Source organism: Ovis canadensis, chromosome 20 (genome assembly GCF_042477335.2).
Source record: "Ovis canadensis isolate MfBH-ARS-UI-01 breed Bighorn chromosome 20, ARS-UI_OviCan_v2, whole genome shotgun sequence".
NCBI classification, from domain to species: Eukaryota; Metazoa; Chordata; class Mammalia; order Artiodactyla; family Bovidae; genus Ovis; species Ovis canadensis.
Window position 1 is genome coordinate 30,398,470 of NC_091264.1, and position 12,142 is coordinate 30,410,611.

Below are 12,142 nucleotides of genomic sequence, written 5' to 3' on the forward strand. Positions count from 1 at the left end.
GGTCTTTGTTGCAGCACATGGTCTCTAGTTGTGGTGCTTGGGCTGCAGAGTGTGTGGGCTCAGTAGTTATGGCCCCAAGGCTTAGTTGCCCCGCGGTATCTGGGATCTTAGTTCCCCAAACAGGGATGGAATCCGAGTCCTCTGCACTGGAAGGCAGATTCTTAACTGCCGGACCACCAGGGAAGTCCCCAGAAACCCAAATCTACTCATGTTGCCACCCTCCTACTTCCCAGCTCCAGATAGACGGAGGCCACGCCAGCTCTGCGTCTCTTCCTCTTTTCTATTAGCATTCGTGCTTGTGCACCGAACATGGAGAAACACTCATGCTTGCCAAATGCGTGGGTCCCTCCTGTGCCTTTGTGCTTTGCCCTCATGCTTCCTCCTGCTTGGAAATCCTTTCTGAAGAGTCACCTTCATCCACAAACTCTCAGTGAGCACCTATGTGTGCCTGGTGCTGTCCTGAGCCTTGGGAAGAAAACAGTGAAGAAAACAGCAGTCCTTGTCCTCATGGAATTATATCTTCGTGAAGGATCTGCATTACAACAAAACAGAAGGACAATATGTACAAGAGTGGGAGCTGCAGAGTGCTGGGGGGAAGGGGTGGGTCGGAGCTAGAGGCCACTGTGGTGACTCTGAGTGAGAGGAGGGAATAGTTCTCAGGTTTTAGGGAGATCCCTCTGGCTGTTGTGTTGAGAAAGGGCTGAAGAGAGGGTGGGGTGGAGGGGGATGGAGCAGGATTCCCTCTTCCTCACAAGGCTGGCAAGGGCTCTGTCCAGGGTGTCCTCCCCATCCTGCCCCATCTCCCCAGGGGGTTCCTGAGGATAATCTGGGATGAGAAGACACCCGCTGCAGACCTCGTTCATCACCCTAGGTCCCGCCAAGGTGCGCTGGTTTATGGGCACATCCCTGCAGGTCTCCAGGCCTGGCATTACCTGATTCTCTCCAGGCCACCTGCCCATCTCCCCCGCCCCCACCCAACGCTCTGGGGAGGGCAGGAGCCCTGCAGAGCAGTGATCCACGTATCAGGAGCAGAGGAATTAACATTCCCAAGCTGTAATTATATCTTCCACGGGTGACACCTAAGGAAGCATCTTTTTATAAAAGCAGGTAAATTGAAGGCTTATGGGATTGTGGGGAATGGGTATATTTTTAGCATGCTCCCCTCACCGCCCCTGATTGCCAGAACTCTGATAATTGCTCCGGTGCCAATGCTCAGTGTGGGGTTGAGGGATCCTTGCGAAGGGGATCTGGGAGGCACTGAGAACCTAGTTAAGCCAAGTCAGAGTCTAGGAAAGAAGCCTGGAGAAACTCCTCTGGGGGAGGGAATTATGGGATGAGTCATTCATGAATGGGTTGGGTGTAACCCTTACATGGTACATATTAAGTGCCAGATGGTGTTCTAAGCGCTTTCTGTTAATCCTCACGAAAGTAGGTACTGCTATTACCCCCATTCTGCAGATGAGAAAACCAAGGTATTGAAGGTTCGAGTGTGATTTTGAGTCAGACACTGGAGATACATACACACGTCTTACACACATGCCAACGTATGCTGACTTCAGTGGTGAATGAATGAATTCCTTCACTCTGTATTCCTCGGATGTTTACAAAGAAACCTACAGCTCAGCCAATCAGAAAGCTCTGAAGTTAGGAAGTCCCTACCCTTTGGGGTGGGGCCTCTGAACACGCTTCCTGTTCCTGAGAGCGGGAGATCGCCACTCAGCGTAAAGTCGGCCATTTTTGTTGGTGGATGGCCCCTCTATGTCCTTAAGCGCAGAACACTGAAGCTTGAGGCTGTGATAAGATGTTTAAGACGCTAAAGGCAGGGACTCTCAGGCTTACAGGATCTTCTGCCCGTTTAGGGAACTGGTTGGATTAGTAGATCTGCTGACATTGGAGCAAATGGAGAGAAAGAGAAGAGAAGGAGGGACTAGGGTCTCCCTATGTGTTGTCCAGTGGCTGCTGTTGTCTAGGGACACCCCTTCTCCAGCAAGGACATCAGCCTAGAGAAGGCACAGGAGAGAGAGAGAGAGAGAGAGAGGCAGGGGAAATGTGATTTTTAATGCAAGCCTCGGTAATCAGCTATTTGTGATGGAATTTTATCTGTCCTGGTCTCTGAGGGACGCGAAGCGGGAGTGAGGGAAGAGGGGTCAGAAATTAGTATGCAGAAATATCTGATCAGCCAAAGTAATTTTCTTTAATAATCGTATTCATACTGCCTGCTCTCTGCTCACTAGAAGAATTAAGTATTTAATAGTAATATATTTCATCTGGCAGTGGTTCCGTTTCGTTAGGAACCGTGATGCCTCGTTGGTGTATGTGGGTGGGTGGAGGTCTGGTGGGGGGACAGGTAGGAGGTGTCAAAGCAGAAAGAAATAGATAAGCGAGGAAGGGAGTGGGTATGGGTGGGCAGGAATAGAAGAGGGGAAGCTGTGTGCCAGGGTGAGCCCAACAACCCTCAGAGACGCCATTCAGGTGCTTTCAACACCTGAGCTGGGCTGTCCAGCTCTGTCCTCTGGCCACAGTTAACATGTCCCAGAGGTGCCCAGTTCTGACCCAGTTCCTTAAGCTTCATCCATAACCATCAAAGATGGGTCCTCCTTTCTGACCTCTGATCTGTCCCTAGCCCCCAGCATGGAGAATTTCCCACAGACTGATAGATGGCTGCATGGCAAGTCTTGCTGGGGGTAGCATGACACAGTGAATCCCAGATTATGCACTGACACCAATGTCTAAGCTTCTGGACAGATTCCTGGGGCTGCCTCCATGTATTTCCTGGGTTTATGCCGTTCCTGGCTCATGCCTGAGCAGCACTGGTGCAGAGGAGAGAAGCAGCTTATGTGCTGGCTAGCACAACTGACAGCTGCCTCTCTGCCCTGGGGCTGCAGAAGCAGTGTGCTTTAGCTATTACATGATTTTAATAGTTAAAAAGCAGGCCCAGCACGTGCCAGGGATGTAACTGATGACACCTAGGGCTTGGGAACTCGTTCTCCACTGGAGGCACTTGGAAAAGCTTTTGGCCTCTCTTGCCTGGCTCTCTGAGCCCAGCTGCCCCAGAGGAAAACGCTAGTGAGCAAGGTGCAACTACGTTTGCCCGATGAGATGGAGACAAAGACACAGAGAGCTGAGCTACAGAGAGCAGAGCTCAACTTCTCACTGTCCTTGTAAGAGCAAGCTCCACAAACTGATGTGCAGTGATGCTGGCATTGCCAGGCACCCGACAGGCTGGAATTAAACACCTGTCCGTTAAACTGACAGCCCTGAGAAGGAAACAGAAGGGGAGAAAAGGGAGGGGGGGGGGGAGGACTAGCTGGTAATCCAAGCACAGCCTGACTCCTTCCCCGCAGGAGGTAACGTATCAGCTGGAGAGAGAGGTCAAAGTGGGAGCAAGCCACATCTTGGTCCCCACTCTCCAGTTTCTGAGGCAGAGTGAGGGCAGACTCACAGCAAACCAGACGTGGACGTTGGGGATGGAGAATGGAGCATGAGATGTCCCCAAGAGGCTGAGCCAAGGAGAAGCTGGGAGAGTTAACTGCATTTACCGAAAGCTCCAGCTCATGCTGTAACAGCCTCCCTAGCCTCTTCTACACAGATATTCTTCATCTTCTCTGAGCCATTTTGGCATGTACCAGGCGCTGGGCAACTCATCCTGGGCTGCTGAAAGACACCTCCTGGGCTGTTGCTGAGCATCTGAGTGGGTCTAGCCTGCCTCCCCAGGCTTCCCAGATGGCTCAGACGGTAAAGAATCCACCTGCAGTGCAGGAGACCCAGGTTCTATCCCTGAGTCGGGAAGATCCCCTGGAGAAGGGCATAGCAACCCACTCCAGCATTCTTGCCTGGGAAATCCCATGGACAGAGAGGAGCCTGGTGGGCTACAGTCTTTGGGGTTGCAAAGAGTCAGACACGACTAGTTGACTAACACATACTCACACATCCTGGCTCCCCAACTCAGGTGTCAGCTCCTAGAGAGAAGGAAGTTCTTCTGCTTCGAGATGCTCCCATACAAGTGCTCAAGCCTGTACGCAGTGGGTGGGGCTGAGGTGGACTGGGTTTATGAGGTGGAATGAGAATGGGATGATTGATGGGTGCACAGCTGGATGGACAGAATGCTGAGAGTTGGGTGGTATATACTGGTGTGCCTGTACTGGTGGTTAACATTCCCATACCAGTTAGTAAATAATCACTGCCCCAGCCCAATTCACTGCCCCTACCAGCCTAGCCATTGCCCTGGAATTTATTGGACTTCCCCAAGATTCAACAGCTAAACATTAGCACCCAGCCCAGCAGGGGGCCTCAGGACCCTGCTCCATTGCTGTGATCAGTGTCCATCCCAATGGGCCAGTGTATGGGCTTATTATTTTAACCCACACCCTTGGGTGGGTAGATGAACAGAGGCCAAGACTGAAGAGATTAGATGGTCTTAGGGAAGGCAGAATGGGAAGGAAATAGGGTGGGACAGAAATGGCAAATAGCTTGTCAGGTGGCCAGGTTTTGGTTCTCACACCAGCCACCACCTTGGGCTCTTCACTTGAGTTCTCTGAGCCTCAGCTTGCTCACCTCTTGAGTGGGGATGACGTCTGCCTTCCCTTCCTTGGAGTATGTGCGTGCCCAGTTGGAAGCTCCCCCTCGGGCCTCTGCTCATTATTCTTTGCCATATGCCTCCCCGTTTCTCTAATAGCCGATGAGCTCCTTGAAAACAGGGATGCTGGGGCCAACATCTCTATACCCCAGCACATGCTTGGTAAATGTTTGTTGAATGGATGGATAGAAGAGTAATGGAGAAATGAGTGCAGACTCTGAAGAGTATAATGGGAAAGTGAAAGTGAAGTCGCTCAGTCGTGTCTGACTGTTTGCAACCCCATGGACAAGATCCTAGGAGCCTACCAGGTTCCTCTGTCCATGGGGCTTTCCAGGCTAGAATACTGGAGTGGGTTGCCATTTTCTTCTCCAGGAGATCTTCCCAACCCAGGGATTGAACTCAGGTCTCCCACATTGTAGGCAGACGCTTCACCATTTGAGCCACCGAGGGAGTATAATGGGAAGGGGGTTACAAATGGGGGAAGCTATTAGGAAATAGATAAGGAAAGGGGGGAAGGAGGCCCTGGGATGGTGCTGCCAGTTATCAGAAGAGATTATCTCTCACCTTTGGCCCACCCTGCCATATGCCACCCCCCAGCTCAGGACCGCACAATGCATCACTTAACTAACAATGTCTACCAATTATCAAGTCCTTACTATTACTTTCTCTTTTTTTTGTTGGGGTGGGGGGGTTGCTGCACCACATGGTGTGTGGGATCTTAGTTCCCTGACTAGGGATGGAACCCGCATCCCTTGCATTGGAAGCTCAGGGTCTTAACCACTGGACCACCAGAAAAGTTCAGCATTTAATTCTTTCCCATCTGGAGTAATTCCCGATTTGCTGGTGTGAGTCTGGACTGCCCATGAGGGCAGTCTCCCAGGACATCCATCACCCTCAACTGTCTGGGCTGATACAGTTAATCTGTCTGGGCAAACCACTATCCTCTCCATCAGGAATTCCAGCAAGATTGAAGCTGCCACAAGTTGGGCAGGGGGGCGTGGTGAGCAGCAGCTGGCTGGACCGCAGTGTGTTCCTGGCTGCCCCCCTGCCAGAAATCACATGTATGTGAGCATGGATGTTAGAGTCCTGGGTTCAACTTCCAGATCTGTCATTTATCACCTGGGTGACTATGGACAAGTTACTTAACCCCTCTGAATCTCCCTCACCCACCCTGCCCCACTTTAAAAGGCTGTCTTGAGGATTTAAGGCGAGGAGGGATGTGAAAGCTCCCTATAACTAAAACGATTCGCAAATGCCCAGGAGCCATGCCGCCGCGATTGGTATTGTGGAGGTCATCACCGGTTTGGGTGCAGCTGAGAAAGCAGGAAAGAGCGACGGCCGGATCTTATTAAGGCTCTGCCGTGGAGCAGAGTGATAATGTGCAGACTTCTAGGGGAGAAGAATTCTTTGCCATCTGTTTGTGTTAGAGCACAGCCTTTAGCTGCTGCTCCAGCCCACACCGGCCCCTCTGAACCAACCCCGAACCCCTTCAGGACTCGGCACCAGCACTGCTTATCCTAACAGCAAGCTGTCCCCTGTCTCCAGCTGCTTTCAGCCTCCTCTGACTGGTCTCGTCTCCTCACCCGGACGGACTATAAATCTTCCCTGGCCAGGATGGCTGTTAGTATATCTTTATAGCATTTATCACTTGGGGGGTGGGGAAGAAGGTAGATGGAAAGGAAGGAGGGGAATGCCGGCGGCAGGGGGGGGGGAGGGGGGGGGCGGGGTAGGAAGAAGAGGGAGACCAGCCCTGGTTTTGGATCAAATCCTGGCTCCCCCTACTCTCACTAATTTGAGTGGCCACCACCAAGCAGCTCAGCCTCTCAGTGCCTCAGTCTCCCTATCTGCTCATGGACTTTCCAGCACCTTCTGCAAAGAGTCAGAGAACCAGAGACTCTCAGACCTCCTTTCTTGCCCCCCACGTCCTCTGCTAGCCCCATCTCTGCGGGGAACCAGCCCCCTCATGTTCACTTTCTGGACCCCTGATCCCCCACAGTCTTTCCTCCCCCCGCCCCCCCACCCATCTCCTCACAGGGACACCCCGGCTCCAAGCCTGTGTTTGTGAGCTCACCAGGAACCGTGGGACACGGGCCTTTCTCTCTGCCGTAATGAAACCCTTTAATCATATTCAAATAGGTTACTGTTCAGGGGGAAAATAGAAATATGGATTTGATAGCAATAAATTTCCCTGGCTGGCTAAGCCCAGTTCTTAATTGTCCTGTCCCAGGGCTCGCACATTTCATTGTTCGTTAGGTGCTTAAGTCCCCACTCTCATTTTGTGGCGGTGACATTACCGTTGATGGCTCTAATACTCTCATAATTTGAAAGGGGATTTGCATGATAGAACGCAGAGTATTAAAAGAAAAAGAAAAAAGGGAGAGAGAAAAATGGGAGGGGGCAAGATGGGAGGAGGAGCTCAGAAGGAAAGAGGGATGGCAAGGGGGAGGGGGCGGGTGAGGAACTCAATCCAGTTTTCACTTTAAAAAAGTCACTTTCTTCAAAGTCAAATCATTGTTTTCATTAAAGTAAAAAGGAAAAAAAAAAAAAGGAAGAAGGAAAAAAGCCGAGGCTGCACATTGGGCTGACTGGGCACTGGTATTCCTTATTGTTCCTAATGGTTATTAATTATTATTCTCTGGCTGTGCAGGGTTCTGTGGACGTGATGTCCCCAGTGTCCTTGGAGTGGGTTGGGGGGGTGTCAGGGGAGGGACTGACTCCGAATGGGGGGATGTGCTCCTGGGCCACTGGAAGATGCCTGTGCCCACCTTGTGGCCGATGCCAGGAGGAGCCAGGTGTGGGGAGGTGGAGGTGAGAGGGGACACTTTCCTGGAAAGAAGGCCTCTGTCTGAGGAATCTAAGTTTCCTGGGTCACCGCCAACTCTTGAGTTTCCTAGAAGTTTCTTCTTTCTAAAAGCCAAGGACTTGGACACCACCAGCCTTGCTGGACATGAAACAATTTTGGTCACTGGTGGGGTCTTCCAAGTCCCTTTTACAAACTGAATTCCGCACTCCCCCACACCTTGCCCCCGCCTTTCCTGTTTGCCCCAGTCCAGAACTGAGTCCTTGCACATGTTTGACTGATTCCCAAAAAGGAGCTCTCCTAACTCCACCATTAGGGTCAAGGAATGCTAGGGCCAAGCTACCCTTTCCTCTCACTGGGGAGTCTCAGGTTCCCATGATACCATCACCCTGCCTCCACCCCCCACCCCCACCCCCCCACCCACCCCCCCCACCCCCCGCAACAGACACATACACTTAGCATCTTTCTACCTAGGGGGACATAAGTTCTAGAAATCACTGCAGCCCTGGGTTTCTGAGGTTTGAGGGATGGCTAATTCAGCTTTTGTTGAGGCGATGGATCTGTGTCTCAAGGGCTGAGGAGTATGGCCAGTCTAGGCTCATGAGTTTTGGTAATGAGTACCCTACCCTCTCTGCAAACCCCACCTCTTCAGTTTTGTCACTTTCTAATCATCACCCTCACTGGCCTGAGCCCCTAGTATGCTCCCTCGGGGGACAGAGCTGGGCCCCCCAGAGAGCTCAGCCCCCCGCAGACACAGCCAGCCTGGGAGCTGCTCATACCTTCATTTCTCTGGTTCCTGCCTGGCCCATCCTCACCCCCTCCATTTCCCGGGGACTCTCTTCTGGATTAGAACTTTAAATCAAATAAATTCTAGGATTGGAATAAAAGTCGTCTGCAGAGAACTTATTCAGCCTCCTGCTTCTTCCTCTTTGGGGCCTGCTGTTGGAATTCAGGGTGCCGGGAAGGCACACCCCCAGGGCTGCCTCCATCCCCTTGGCCCCAACACAGCCCCCCAGCCCTGCCCTATCTGCTAGTCCACCAGGCTGCCCCACCCCCACTCACCCCACCCCTCACTGAGAGTCCAGGACCACCATCGAGGCTGGCAGACACCCAGTTTCTGAAGGATGGGTCTAGGATCAGCTTCCTCAGACGGGTGGCCATTGCCCAGCCCTCTGCAACTACAGAAATCTAGATTATCCCCAATTTAATGGGGCTAAAGTTGCAGGGAGAGGGAGGAAGAGGTAAAGGAACAAGGGGAGGTGATGGGAAAGAAATCTAGATCACCACAGAATGAACTTCCAGCCTATACCAGACTGGAAAACCGTGTCAATACATTTTTTATTGGCTTTTGTCCATGTTTTTTTCAATATTTGATTATTTGCCTGAGCTGGATCTACATTGCAGCACATAGGATCGTAGATCCGATCTTCCTTGCAGCACGGGAGATCTTTATTTGCGGCATGTGGGATCTAGTTCCTTGACCAGGGATAGAATTCTGGCCTCCTGCCTTGGGAGTGCAGAATCTTAGCCACTGGACCACCAGGGAAGTCCTCCCATTATTGTTTTCTATTGTGAGGATCCAAGTGGAGGATGAACCAGGGACAGGAGGCTCCTGTCTCTCCCTCCACACAAGCATGGCAGGGCCTGGCCTTTCCCACCCCCTCCGCCTGCCCTCCCCCCCACTCCACCCTGGAGTGATAGAATGCCACAGACCCAGCCTGCTCCCCAGCCTGCTCCCCTTTCTGCTCCCCAGCCTGATTCCTGGACTTGTAACATTCCAGACATGAAGGGCCTGCAGTCTGAAGCTGCAGGGTAACAAACTTGGTGCCCCCCTCCCTGTATCTCACCCTGAGCCCCCCAAGGAGAAGCTGTCTCCAGGAAAAGGGGGAAAAAAAAAAGCCAGAGAGACAAAGTGATTCTTAAATATTTTCCTTCTCTGCAGTCACTCAGGGAGGAGGGCATGAGGGGCGAGGGAGGCTGGAAGGGGGGACAAAGGGGGTTTAATAGGCTCCGGTGACAGCACAGTGTCCACATTGGGAAAAGATTAATGACGAAAATTAATCGCCTGACCTTTCTTTCCAGGAGCTGGAGGTGAGGCGGGCCATTAAAGCCTCTTATGTTGTAATTAACGTTGGAGGGGAGAAGAGAGCTGCCTTCAGAATGGATGTGATCATTTAATTAGGCTCAGGCGTAGGTGCCACAACAGGTCCGGAGAAGTCATAATTTAACTATGGCTTTAAATTACACAGGCCGAGTGGGGATGGCGGACTTTGATGGCAGGAGAGCCTGGCGCGGGGAACTCAGGAAAACAATGACATAAACACCCCGAGTGAGGGAGAGAGACGGTGACAGACAGACAGACAGACAGAAAGACAGTAGGTGCTGACAGCCGGGGCTGGTGGGGGTGCGGGTAAGGACTGGGGAGAGGGTTGCCAACGGGGCAAAACTGGGAATCAGGTGAGGCAGAGAAACGTGGGATCGCCAAGAGTTGGAGTGGCCTGGGGAGGGTGTGTGTGTGTTCACATACGGGTTCTGGGGCGAGTGCCTCTGAGCACCTTCACCTCCGACCGCATTCCACGAATACATCTCGACCTTGGAGAATTTTGCAAAGACGCCGAGCTTTCAAAATGCAAAGTGGGCCAAATAGTTCACTTCGCCCAGGCCCTCGCGGGGCGCCCCTCTCCCCGCAGTCTCGCCACCAGCGCTCGGTCGAGAGGAGATACCCCGCTTCCTAACCTGGAGAGTCTAGGGGATCCGAGCGCCACGCACCGCCCGCGCGTCCTGGAAGACGAGCAGGGCCGGGCCCCGCGTGCTCGGGCCGAGGTCGGGCTGCGGGGTCTAGAGCCCGGCAGGACCGCGTGAGCGAGCGGGGTCGGCCCTGGGCCGGCGAAGTTCAAGGCCGGGGCACTGCGCCGCGCCGTGGCGGACGCAGCCGCGGTCTCCAGGGCGCCGGGGCCGGCTAGTTGCTCAACCAGCCGGATTAGTCACCATCGGAAAACCGCGAACAGGCGCTTCCGCGCAGGGGGAGGGGACAGAAGGGCCTGGAGGGCGGAGGAGGAGGGACTGGCGATGCGGCCCAGGCCAGCGTGGACCCGAGAGTGAGGGCCCGCGGGGCTTTTGCCGAGCGCCTCGATACGGTTGCTGCCGGCTTTGTTCTGGACGGTGGGAGGGGTAGGAGCTGCTTTCTTTCGGGTCCAAGAAAGGCCCCGGGCGTGGCCCTGGGACACCGGGTCACCGCTCTGCCTTCAGATGCCCGTCGCTGCTGGGGCTTCCTGGGCCCTGGGGGACCGTGGTGACCTCACTGTCCCCTCTTGCTCTAGAAGGGATGGAGTCGCACACGTGAGGCAGGGTAGGACTTCCCTTAGGCTCCAAAGGGCTCCTGGGTCCTCCAGGCATTGGGCTGAAGCCAAGCCACCAACTTTTTTTTCTTTCTTTCTTTTCTTTTTTAAACTTTTTATTGAAGTTATTGTGTCAGTTTCTGCTGTGCAGCAACTCTTCGTATACATATATCCCCTTTTTTATATTTCCTTCACATTTAGGTTGCTGCAGCACTGAATAGAGCTCCCTGTGACCTCGTCAGTTATCTGCTTTACACATAAGTGTATATATAAGCCACCAACTTTTAAAATCTGGCCTAAATTGCATTTCTCCCTCTCGCTACCATCTAGGTTGGAAGAAGAGACAGGAAGGATGAGAAGGAAAACAGAGACACCTCACAGCTTCCCATCATTCACTAGCCCCCACCCCAGATTGTCAAGTGATGGGACCCTGTCTCCTGCCCCACCCCTAGGGCAAATACAAAAAACATCAAATGGTCAACTGTAGAACATGGATTCAATCCCTGGGTTGGGAAGCTCCCCTGGAGGAGGGCATGGCAACCCACTCCAGTACTCATGCGTGGAGAATTTCATGGACAGAGAAGCTTGGTGGGCTACAGTCCATGGGATGGCAAAGAGTCAGACTCAACTGGAGCGACTTAACACATCACAGGACATTCTGGGGCTTCCCAGGTGGTACTAATGGTAAAGAACCAGCCTCCAATGAGGGAAACATAAGAGATGTGGGTTTTATCCCTCAGTTGGGAAGCTCCCCTGGAGGAGGGCATGGCAACCCACTCCAGTATTCTTGCCTGGAGAATCCCATGGACAGAGGAGCCTGGCAGGCTGCAATCTATAGGATCGCAAAGAGTCAGACAAGACTGAATCAACTTAGCACTCATGCAGGACACTTTTACCCCACAGAGCAAGGCAGAGTTTCCATTTTGATTAGACATCCACAAATTCTCCAAATTAGTGAATCTCTCAATTGGAGTTTTGTCCCTGCCTACCTGCTTAATTGATGGATGGAATGATTGATAGTCTAATGGGTATCTTTGAGCTCTCTTGCAGCTCTGACCTCTGCTCTGAGAATGTCCATGCTGTCCTAGGGGTGAAGGGGGAGCTGCGGCCTGAGCTGGGAATGGGACCAGGCAGAGGCGCAGGGGTTCCAGATGGAGGGTGGGGCTCCTCTCCTCAGACCAGGGCTCCAGCTGGCCCAGGAGGCTTGGGGTCATGTCTTGACAGTGCCCTGGGCAGCCACTGCTGTGTGGCTGACCTAAGGGCTCCACAGCCCAAATCCAGTCACCACGTCATGTCTGACTCTTTTGCGACCCCATGGACTGTAGCCCACCAGGCTCCTCTGTCCATGGGATTTCCCAGGCAAAGAATACTGGAGTGGGTTGCCATTTTCTTTGACCCTAATCAGAGTCAGATGGGGAGGGAGGTGGA

General features: G+C 52.9%; 1 long non-coding RNA gene across 1 annotated transcript; it reads right to left on the minus strand.

Annotated features, from left to right (window-relative positions):
* Nucleotides 1–262: 262 nt before the first annotated feature.
* Nucleotides 263–10,206, minus strand: LOC138425197 (uncharacterized). Its single transcript, XR_011251117.1, has 2 exons — nt 10,113–10,206; nt 263–532 (listed from the first exon to the last, which is right to left on the minus strand). It is a non-coding gene; the product is annotated as an uncharacterized lncRNA (long non-coding RNA).
* Nucleotides 10,207–12,142: the final 1,936 nt, after the last annotated feature.